At 26.9% G+C, this 13,176-nt stretch overlaps 1 protein-coding gene across 5 annotated transcripts in view; it reads right to left on the reverse strand.

Moving 5' to 3' along the window:
• The window catches only part of LOC127069410 (heterogeneous nuclear ribonucleoprotein L), a 111,917-nt gene that overhangs the window by 78,039 nt on the left and 20,702 nt on the right, over positions 1–13,176 (reverse strand). The gene's annotated exons all lie outside the window — the stretch shown is intronic.

Raw genomic sequence — 13,176 nt, forward strand, 5'->3', positions numbered from 1 at the left:
ATACTTAGTAAATACATGTGATCAGTATTATATTTATTAATACGAAAATTGTTGATATTTCAATTTAAATATTTTTGTAAATATTTGTCAGTATTTGTAATTATTTGTCAGTATTTTTGTACTTTTTTTGTTTAAATAAATGATCAAATATTTATAATAAATCCAGACACAACACTGATTCTTAATTATTTATACTAATCACTCATCAGTATTATATGTGTATATGCGTAAAATATTAGTACCTAATATAAATCATCCAATTTTAATTCAATCATGATGCTTTATTATTTTTAATGACCAAAATATTCACATATATATATATATATATATATATATATATATATATGTATCATTCCTTTTATCAAAATATTCAACATTAATTAATAATAATAAAAAAGCTTAAGATTATAGAAGTGAACAAATAAATATTAATCTAGAGAAAACACATGTTAATTTAACATCTGTAATGGTTTTTTCTCTTATTACTTTCTTATTTGATTATGTATTTGACAATAACTGCTAACACATTGCAAATTCAAATATTTTCTTAATTATTTTTATATTTGAGACTATGTAATTATTGGAGATTGGACCAATTAGTAATATTGAAAATTTTCAATATTTTATATCTAAATAAATAACATTGATATAAGAAAAATAATACAATATTGGGTTATCTAAATAATACTTAATATAAAATATTTAAATAAAACATAATACAATAATAATATCGGTATAAATAATACTTAAAGTAGCAATAATCGCCATATAGAATTATACTTATAATGATTGCTACTTATCTGATTGGTATTTGTAAGTATTTTTAATCAGTATTTCAAGTTAATTGTCAATATTTACAATAAAATATTAATAGAAATTAATAGATATAAGTGATTAATATTCCAACGATTAATACAAAAATTATTAGTATTTTAATTTAAATATTTTTGTAGATATAATAATTGGCCAATACTTTTTTTCTTAATGGTCAGATATTTATAATAAACTCAGATGAAACCCAGACATAACCCTAACGCTTAATTATTTATGCTAATCACTTATGTTACGTATTAACATTTTATAAATGTTCACATTTATGTATATCGACTATTTATTTTACAAGATGTGTACCATTAATTAATGAAAATATTTATCAGATAAATAAAAATGGTTTTCATAATATGAACTCGTATATTTATCTCTAGAATATTTCGTTTAGACAATTTTTTTACAGGAATGTTGTATTAATTCGCTTTATGCGTAATAAAAAAAAAATTGAACAAAAAGAGAAAAAGAGAGAAAGAGAAAACAATACATATTTTCAAAAGAGTTAAAAATCGCTGAAAGTCGATATCAGCTTTGAATTTTTTTCCACTTTTTTCCATGAATATCACGTTATTTTACATTTTCAAACGAAATAGATGTTTGTCTGTCTATTTGTTTATTAGTTTATTTGTTTGGATATATCGGCTTTTGCTACCTCTCTTTTCATTTTCAAGCTTCGTCTCTCTCGTCAATCTACGTTATAAATCTACGTTATAAATCGAGAAATCAACCTCGGGAAGCCTCGTTTATAATCGATCGTTGTTCGATAAACACGTGCGCGCGCGCATATACACAGACAGACAGTCAGAGAAAATATATATATATAATGTATTATATATTAAATTTTGTTTATATTGATAAAATATATAAATATATTGTGTATGTGTGTGTATGCGTGCGTATACACACCAAATATTTAATTTTAAATGATATGATCAAAAATGTCCAATTCTATTGGTTTTATAAATATTTCAAATAAAAGTTCCTAATTTTGACAAAAAAAAAAAAAAAATGCTAAGAAACTTGCAGAAATCATAAGAATCTTTATTTATTTTTCTTTCCTTTTTCTTTTCTTTTTAATGGAGATCGATATTTAAACTCTAAGAAAAATTATGAAAAATATTAGTACAAATCCAACGAACGCCTGCACAGTGTACCATTTAATCGATATTTCATCGAATTATGGTACCTTAAAGTTTAACCTACTGTGTGATCGCAACAATGTTCTTTATAACTCCTAAAAAAACAACATGTTTCAAACGATTATAACTTAAAAAATATATGAATAAAAATAAAGAAATAAATAAAATAAAATAAAATAAAAAGATAAAACAAACAAACAAAAAATTAAATCAATGATTTCATTCAATGATTTCATTGATTATTCTACACAAACACACACATTATATATTACATTATATATATACATATATACATATACCTTTTATATATAATGTAACGTGATGTATGTATGTATGTATGTATATATATGTATATATATACATACATCTTTTATGTATATATGTATCGTGATATATGTATATATATATATATCATGGTTGTGTATACACACACACACACCATCATAATTTATCAAGCTTGAATTATTTTCCTCATATCTTTTTCCTTCTTTCTTTTTTTTTCTTTTCTTTTTTATTGTTAAAATACTTTCTCGAAGCTAAAAAAAAAAGATTAACTCGTTTCTACGAATAAAAGTAGGAATGTATTTTCCAAAGAAGGATCGAATTCAACAAACAAGTTTTTCCTCGTCGCAACGAAAATAACGATCTTATCTCTTTCGCTGTGATTTCTCTTAGTCTCATTGACCTCTTTCATACATAGTTACATACTTACATATGTAGTTAGAAAATCGTTTGATTCGCTCCGATCGTAAAGAAATGTAGAAATCGATAGACAATATACGATTATACATAAATACATATAAACAGAGCTTACCAAAAACAAAAATAACGTTAATCGTTAATAATGGAAATGTTGGCTTTTATCTCGAATATAACAATTAAATGTGAAACGATAAATGTAATATTATGTTCGTTTTATTTTTTCTTAATGTGTATTTTCATCCTAAAACTCACCTAGAACTCATATCGAATTTTAGAAATGAAATATCGCGTAATAAATTACGTTACATTAGAACCAATTTCACCGAAACATTTCCTTGAATTATAATTAACTCGTTATACTTAATAAACCATTTCCTCTTTTCCTTTTCTTTATTCTAAAAACAAAAAAAAAAGAAATGAAAAAATAAAAAAAGAAATAAAAAGAATAAATAAAACGTTTTATGTGGAACTAACGAACATTAAATCTTTGAATATGAATTTTAACAACGATAACACTAACAATTGGATAACTATTTTCAAACATTTTATTTTTACGTTAAAGACTTGTAATTTTAAAGTTGTTTGCGGTCATATTATTTAATATGGTATCTCTCAATGAAATTATTGAAAATATCTTTATACGGTAATTTTGTGGAACAGTCAATAGACTTTTTTTAATTTAATGTCGTATTTTCTTCCTCTGATAAAAATTCAGTATTACTATCAATATTATTTCTACGATATCAAATAAATAATATTGATTTTTAATTTATAATATTAGTCCAACAAAAAATCATCGATACTTTTTTTTTTGTTTAAAATTTTTGTTTCCATATTTTAGAATCTATAATATTGCGAAAGAAAGAAGGAAAAAAGAAATCCAAACATTATAAAAAATACTAAATTAGAGTTTTAAAAAATTAAAATTAGAGTAACACGAAATTCGTAAAACTAAATAATATAAAAATGGCAAAAAGATTACAACAAAGTAATAGAAAGAAAACAATTACTATAAAAGCTTTTATAATTAATTTATAATCCTTTTCTTGCTTAGTATGAAAAAAAAAAAGAAAGAAAACTAGAAAATAACGACATTCAAAATAAATTCGTATAATAACACATTTCGATTTGAAACATACCAATTACGATTTGCCACGAATAAAATCACTTTGTGAAAAAAAGAAAATAAAGTAGAACATAAAACATACAAATAAATGAATTTTTGTGACTTCAAAGTTACATGGCATTAATGATTTCCTCCCTCCTTTTAACTTTTCTTAAGTTTATTTTCTTTGTATGAATAACACACAAAGTCTGAATATATTATAACCAGTTTTCCAAGGATTTTGTAATCGAACGTGGAAAACCTTTGATCTTGATATGTTATCGTTATGGTGTCCAACATGACATAAAATTCACAAAGCTACATGACTTATGTAAAAATAGCACAAGAAAAGGTTCATACAAACGTAATAAAAAAGTAAAAAAAAAAATAAAAAAATAAAAAAAAAGATCAAACAAATAGAAAGAAAATTATTGCTCGAACTTCTATAACTGTAACGTCCTTTTTTTTTTTGCTTATTAAATTAATAAAAAAAATAATAATAAACAAGATAATAAAAATAACAATGAAATAAATTGGAATAATAAATTAAATTATTTCCAGGAAATGAAAAAAGAACGATGTAATAATAAAAATGTTATTAATTTGCAACGAAAAAGAAAGAAAAGAAACAAAATATGAAATAGAAGATAGAAAAAATATAAACAATGCGGAAATCACGACTTCAAAGTTAAATAATTTTTCAGAAGGTCAAAAAATAAAACAAAACAAAGAACGAAAAAAAAGAAAGAAAAAAGTGAAATAAGAGATAAAAGAAAAAAAATAATATAGATAATCGAGCAGTTACGACTTCGAAGTTGGGTACTTTTTTAAAAGGTTAACAAATAGAGCAAAACGAAACAAAAAAAATGTAATAAAAGATAAAAGAAAAAAAAATATAGATAATCCAGCGGTTAAGACCTCAAAGTAGGATAGTTTTTCAGAAAGTTAACAAATACAATAAAACCGAACAAAAAAGAATCAAAAAAAAGGAAAAAGAAATGAAACGAATGATAAAAGAAAAAAGAATTCCATAGATAATCGAGAAATCGCAACTTCGTGCTCGAACAATTTTTTTTTAAAAGCTTAACAAGATTAACAAATAAAACAAAACGAAATAACGCAAAAAGAAACGAAAAAACGAAATAAAAGACATAAAAAAAAAAAAAGAAAAAGAAAATATCACCGAGAATCGAGAGGTCGTGAATTCGAAGTTGAATAGTTTTTCAAAAGGTTAATAAATAAAACCAAACAAAACAAAACGAATTACAGACTTCAAAAGAAAAGGAAAAAAATGAAATAAAAGATAAAAGAAAAAAAGAAGAAAATAACATAGATAATCGAGTGATCGCGACTTCGTGATTCGACAGTTTCTTCTTTTTTTTTTTAGAAGGTTAAAAAATAGAACTAAAAAAAGGGAAGAAAGAGAAAAATGAAATTAAAAAAAGAAAAACAAAGCAAAACAAAATAAAACAAAACGAAACGAAACGAAATCAAATCAAATCGTACAAAAGCAAACAAAAATCTTTCGCCAACCTATATAGTTACTTATTCAGAGACATCGGCCTCGAACATAACGATTACACTCCTCTTATCTGCTTTTTCACAATGCGCTCAAAATGGCGTCCCGTTAATTCGAGACCATTAACGGTGAAAATTCCCGCGCGTGAGAGACAGAAACAGAGAGATAGGGATAGATAGATAGATAGAGAGAGAGAGAGAGAGAGAGAGAAAGACACACATACAGGTTCTAAGGAAGATATATAACATTGAGCATGCGGAGCGTCCGCTATCTAAAGTTTGCAGCCGTGTTGGTATTGGCAGCATCAACTAACACGGCTCTATGCTCCTCGAACGATTCTATTCTCGTAAGAAAAGATAACGTCAGGGCGTTCTCTTCCTCCTCCTGCTTCGTGTTATGCCGTTAATATTTCCCTCTCCCCCTCAACCATATCCCTCCACCTTCCTTACCCCCGTAAAGATGATCTCAAGCACCTGGGATTCGAGCTATTCGATCTACGGAAATAATCTAATACGTAACGGTCTTATCATACAGAGAACGAGAGTAATTTTACTAGTTAATTTATCACGACGTATCAGTATCGATCACTTACAAAAAAAAAAGAAAAAGAAGTAGGAAAAAAATAATTCCACTGTGAAGCATCGCTTAACCAATTATTGATTCCATCATTTCTTTCATTCGAAGGTTTGTAAAACTTTCTTTATAAAAGAAAAAAAAGGGAACAAAAATGAAGAAGAAGAGGTCATAAAAAAGAAATTTTCTAAGAAAAATCTCTTGGAAAAGGATAAAAATAAGTCCTAGACAAAATTTGGAATAAAAGAAGGAGGAAAAGGAAAAAAGAACAAATTTCAAGAAAAGCATTTTTCAAAAAAAAAAAAAAATATTCAAAGAGAAAAAAATCCGGAATGAAGTACGAAAAAAACTGCTGAACAAAATACGTATCTAAAAAAGAAAAAAAGAAAAATTCCTAAAGAAGCTTCCTAAGATAAAGACGCGTGCTACGAAAGAACTTCTAGGAAAGAATCGTAAAACAAAGAGTTAGGGAGGGAAAAGAGAAAAATCCTAAAAATAAAAAAAGGAAAGAAAGAGAGAAAAAAAGGAAGAAAGAAAAATAAAAAGAAATCACAGAGTCTCATCGTCGTTTCATCGTTATAATGAATTTTTCTGTCTTCGCAGTAATCGAAAGAGACAAACGAAAGGAACGGCCGTTTTTAACGCCGACGTAAATCTGATGTTCGCTCCGTTAACAGTTGTGAATTTTCAAAACACTATTCTAATTTCTTTGGCTATGGCCCGATTGCGAATTAGCTCTCCACTTGTTAGTTCCAAATATAAGCAGCGATAAAACTGTCCGAATCGTAAAGCTATGTTAATGTATGCATGCGTTTTAACAACACGAGGACGGATCGTTTCCGGTGAACGTTTAAAAGCGTTCACGAACGCTTTTCAAATTCCCCTAGATATATATATATGTATATGTATATGTATATGTATATGTATATGTATATGTATATGTATATGTATATGTATATGTATATGTATATGTATATATGTATACTATAAACGACGTAAATCATTCGATACTTCGAACGTCTACGCTAATTAATAAGCACCATATGTTCGAGGTCAACCGGGTGTTACACTTCTCTGCCTTCGCCATCTTTCCTTCTACGAAACTCGGTCGTGACGAGCAAAGAGAGTAACACCAAACGAGAAAACTTTTCGTCTCTTTTATGCACAAAACGACCTTGTTATCTATGTCGTCGAACGACGACGAAGACGAAGACGAAGAGCAACAGACGAAGACAAGGATGAAGACGAAGACGAAGACGAAGAGGAAGACGAAGACGACTGTCGTTGTTATACGAAAAAAAAAGAAAAAGAAAAAAAAATTTAACTAGAAAAACTTTATACGGACGAGTTCTATATCAGAACTATATAACGTTGGTACTTCAAAAGAGAAAAGAACTAGATAAACGTGTAATATATTAAATTTGGCCAATAAGTAAAATTTTGCATAACTTTATTAATTGTACTTTATATATAATTACTTGCTATAAAATTTGTATTGAAAGAAAAAAAAAGAAATTTTGTATTTTACATCTAAATATATAACACATACTAGTGTATTTTATGTCGAAAAAAAATGTTTGATATCTTATATCTAAATAAATAACATTATGTATATTTTTATTTGATAGTGTCTGATATCTTATATCTTCTAATCTTATATCTTATAAATATAAATAAATAACACTATATCTTTTTATTGAAAATTTTTAATATCTTATATCTAAATAAAGAGAAAGAATATATCTAAATAAAAATCAATGTTATATCTTAGTACCGTTTATTGCAGTAATACTTTTATTGTAGTAATAAAAATGTTTTAGTATTTTATATCTAAATAAATAACAATAGTATTTTTTCTATTGACAAATTCCGATATTACTTATTGGCCGATATATTTGAAAGAAATTTGTTTACAATTGTTTGTTAATATTTAAGAATTTTCAAAAATTATTTATCGTTAGACAAATTAACGATTTTGAAATATCTTTTAATAACGATTTAACTTTTCATATCGATTGATATGTATAAATTATAAAAAACTTTATTCTGAATAAAAGAAAATTATATTGGCACAAAGTTATCTAATTAAAAAATAATAAAAATGATAAAATAATCAATAAAAATATTTATTCACATAGAATTTAATTTTAACTTAATTTATGAATTATTACTTAAGAGAAATTAAAAAAAAATCAATAACAATAAAATGAAAATATAATTATAATAAAATTAATAAAGAAAAAAAGAAACATTTATATACGTACAAACACATATTATAACGAATTATATAATGTAATAAAAAATCTATAGATAAAATAATTACTCCTCCGATAGTAATTGTAAAAATTAAAAATTAATATGGCTAGAAAAATTATGGAATAATTAAAATTTATAATAAAATTATAAATTATACTTAAAAATAACAGAAATTAAAATGGACGATATTAAAGGTCAAACCACATAAACATCAAAGTACTTTTGTTACGATAAGTGTGCCAACAAATTAAAAAAGAAAGGGGAAAAAAAAAAGAAATAAACACCAAAAAATATACGCAGAATGAAAAAAATCCTATCATTATTTAAAGTCAGTCGATAATAAATGTAATTTACTAAGATCAATGTTGTAGTTATATCTGATTATTTTAATTTTAAATTCTACGAAGAAAATCGTACGTTACGAGAATCAATAAATAAATATCGTTTCACCTCAAATACCAAGCCCGAAGCATTCTTCGCACTTTTATTTCAAGAAATAGATCTCCTTCGGCTATTCATATTTATTCCTCTTTCACGATTCCTTCACCTGAGGTATCAACGTTTTCGGGTTTATCGCTCATCAGAGGTCAACTATTTTTACTAGCGAGATAGAAATCCTTGATCTCAAGCTTAAAAAAAAGTAAGAGAATAGTAAAAAAAAAAAAAAAAAGGAAGAAAAAGAGAGAGAGAAAAGAAAAAGACATTGTTTAATCGAATTAAATCATTAATTTCAGGTAGATATCGAAAAAGGATTTCTTAAATCTTAAATAAAATCATTATGGATCTTTAAATTGCATATTAAAAATTTAAATACGTATGCTCTTAACCACATTGTGTAAACTCTAATTGAATTAATTGATTTGATATTGATAAAAAAATCAAATTTACATGTGAACAATTCACGAGCAATTTCGATTCTTCGTCCCGATCTTCGGTATCAAAATATCGACCACCCGAAAAATTAACAAAATTTATAATAAATCGTATATTACGCGCGTAAATAATTTAAACTTTATGAATACATGTAAAATAATAACGTTAATCCAAAACGGATAAGTTTTTATCAGGCCAATCAAATATAACGTAAGTATTAGGACTCGAATGTGTAAACTTAAAGATATATTTTTATGTATCTTGAAGTTTTATTGAAGTTATGCGCACGTGTATGCGCGTGTGTGTTATGTGCACACACTCATAAATGTTCATTCCCCATTTCTCTTCTTATCAGAAACTTCAAGTTTCAAAATGGCGTACATGTCAAATATTATATATTATATAATACTTAAGTACTCATAATACTTTTAAAAATCGGTCATTTTTTCGAAACATTATCAAATTTAAAATGATAAAAATTAGAAAAAAAAGAAAAAGAAAAAAGAAAATTCCTTGTACAAACTCAAACACATACAAAACACGTGTAACTCGGCTTATGCATTAAAAATATTAAAAATATTAAAAATATAAAAATATTTATTCCTTTTTTAAGAACAAGAAAATTTTTTAAGAGCATATTAACAAAGTAAATAAATTTGCAAGAATTACAACGATAAAACGAAACTCCCTTAATCATACGCAAATGTAGAAAACGAATGAAACATTCTTAATTTGTTTATTTAAAATATTTACCCTCTTTTTAAAAATAACACAGACTTTAAGAGTAAATTGACAAAGTTAAATTAATTTGTGTTTAATGACTGGGTCAGATTAAAAAACGTCAGTTTAGTTACTCGATCCGTATCGAAAAACAAACGTTACTTAGCTTTATGCTTTCCAGCTAACTTTTATTTATCAAAACGTGAGTCGATAGGGAATCTATCCTTCTCACTCTCTTGGCTACTATAAATCGACATTATTAATAGAGCAGTAACGTGTTCTAATGCTCTTTTCATCCCCCCCCCCCCTCTCTCTCTTTCTCTTTATCTACATTTCTTTTCATTCTTACCATCTTTCTATATCCATGTTAAATGTCATGATTTTCATAGAAATGAAAAATTTGAACAGATCTATTTTCTTTTCTCTCTCTATTTTTTTTTTTTAATTCTATTATTTAATGTTGCATCAACCACTTACATGAAACGACATAAGTGAAAGAACTTCTAAAATGTTGTTCTAATCTGTTGTAAAATTCTAATCTGTTGTTCTTTAAACAGTTTAATTATAAAATCTTATTAGTATTAAATCTTATTACAAAGATGAACACACTGATAATAAACAAAATTGTTACAAAATAGTAATAATTATCAAAGTTACGAAGCAATGTCGTTACTATCCTACTTTCTTTGCTGTTATAAATCAACATTATTAATAAAGTGGTAACACGTTCCAATGCTCTTTTATTTTCCTTTCTTCTTTTCTTCCCCCTCCTCTTTCTTCTCTTTTTATCGCCATTCTTTTTACTTTCATTCTCATTCTTACCTTCCCTTACATCCGCGTTAAATGTCAAGATTTGTAAGAAATAGAAGAATTTTAAAGATCGTTTTCTTTTTTTCTCCTTCTTTTAAAAATTCTATCATTTAATATTGCACCAATCGTTTACATGGGGAAAAAAAAAGAAAAACTTCACAGTTTATTGTATTGTAAACAACATAATTCTAAAATCTTGTTAGTATTATATTTTATTAAAAATAAAGATAAACATATCAATCAAACAAAATTTTTACAACACAGGAATAATTATCACAATTACAAAACAATAATGTTATTATCTTTCCCATTCTCTTGGCTACTATAGATCAATATTATTAATAAAGCAGTAATACGTTCTAATGCTCTTTTCTTATCTTCTCTCTCTCTCTCTCTCTTTCTCTCTCTCCCTAGCTCTGTCTCCCTCTCTCTATCTACATTTCTTTTTTTTACTTTCATTATCATTCTTACCATCCTCTATGTCCATACTAAATGTCAAGATTTTCGAAAAATAAAAGAATTTTAAACATCTTCCTCTTTACTTTTCTTTCTTTTTTTAATTCTATTATTTAACATCGCACCAATCGCATATGTGAGTTATCAACGACATATGAGAAACTTCATACAAATATAGTATAACGAACTTCATAGTTTGTTATAATTTGTTGCTCTTTAAACAATGTAATTCCAAAATCTTATTAGTAGTATATCTTATTAGAAACAAAGAGAAACACATTAATAATAAACAAAATTGTTACAAAGTATGAATAATTAGGAAAGTTACAAAGTAATAATGTTACCGTTCTTCTCACTCCTTTAGCTACTATAGATCGATATTATTAATAGCACATCTAATGCGTTCTAATGCTCTTTTCCTATCTCTCTCTCCTTCTCTTCCTCGCTATCTCTCTCTCTCTCTCTCTCTCTCTTTCTCTCTCTCTCTCTCCCTCTCTTCCTCTCTATCTCCATTTCTCTTTTTACCTTCATTATCATTCTTACCATTCCTTATGTCCATATTAAATATTAAAATTTTCAAGAAATAAAAGAATTTTAAAGACCTTGTTTTTTCACTTTTCCTTTCTTCTTTTTAATTCTATTATTTAACGTAGCACCGACCGTTTATACGGGTTAACGGCTTAATAGGAAAAGTTCACAAGTTATTGTACAATTTGTCCTGCTTTAAGTAGTATAATTCTAAAATCTTATTAGTACTATATCATATTAAAAACAAAGATAAACGTACTAGTGAAAAAAGAAAAAATTGTAACGAAACACGAACGATTATAAAACTTAAAAAACATAATAATAATTATTGATCGAAAGGGAAGACGAACGATTGATTTTTGCAAATATCTAAAATCAGCTATCGTAACTAATTTATGAAGATTATTCAAAGTAATCAAATTCGAATGCACGTAGAGATTTTCCGTTAAACGTCGGATGAATCGATTGGAATTCGAGCAACGTTTGTTCGAAAATTGTTCGGAATTTGAACGTCAATCTTTCCGACGCAATAAACGAATAATAGATGAAAATACGTGATCACTTTGTTGGTCCTTTTAAACTGTATGATAATAATTTCGTAGTTAACATAATGATGATCATTTGGGAATGGTGTAAACGATAGTCGTTTGGACGGACGGGATTTAGAGGAGTCATTATTTGCTCGGCGGACACATTTGTCAGACTCTAAAAGTCGCTCGTAGCACTGGCCGAAGTAGCAGTGAAATTACTAAAACTATATGGGCGAATCGCAATAAACTTGAGTAGCGTAGAGAGATCGTCTATTTTGACGTTGATCGTTTTCCCAAGCGAAATATCGTCTATGGTTAACAGATAAAATTACAAAACAATATCCGTAAGTAATAACGTCGACAATTTTGTATTTCCCTTTCTATAATCCAAAAAGGAATCTAACGAAAGAAACGAAATAGAATTCGCCGCTGAAGATTTAATGGAATTTATTCCGTGATAGAAATTGGAAAGAAAAAAAAAGAAAACGGAAAGAAGAAAAAATAAAACAGAAAAAAAAACAGATAATATAATAGATATGCAGATAGAAATGAAAAAGGAAACTTTAAAAGCTCTTATACGACGATTAATCATCATCGTTGTTTGTCGTAATAAAACAAATTCTACGATAAATGAAGATAGTATCGAAGATAAATCGAGCAAATAATAATTCGCGCCGAGCAAATTGTGTGTGTGTCTGTCTGTCTGTCTGTGTGTGTACTCATGTCGATAAAATTATTTTACTATATATATACATGCATGCATACATACACACGTACATACATACATACATACATAATATATATATATATATTCTTCAGATTATATCGAATATCTAAATGGAATTTTTACAAAGTTAGACTTTTGAAATTTATCGATCATCTTTTCTTTCGGAACAATGCAAGCACGTTTATGCTCGTGCCCTTTCCTCGCATACCATCGTCGCCACCATTACCACCATAACCACCACCATGACCACCATCACCACCACTATCACCACCATCACCGACATATCTCTTTCAAAGTGCATACCCAAAGCATTTCGCTTTATAAAACATCGTGCACACGCTTTAACGGTTCTTTTTTTTGATGTTGCTATCTCGAGCGATAAAAATCGGTAAAAATCCGATAAGTTCGCG

Source organism: Vespula vulgaris, chromosome 15 (assembly GCF_905475345.1).
Source record: "Vespula vulgaris chromosome 15, iyVesVulg1.1, whole genome shotgun sequence".
Lineage (NCBI taxonomy): Eukaryota > Metazoa > Arthropoda > Insecta > Hymenoptera > Vespidae > Vespula > Vespula vulgaris.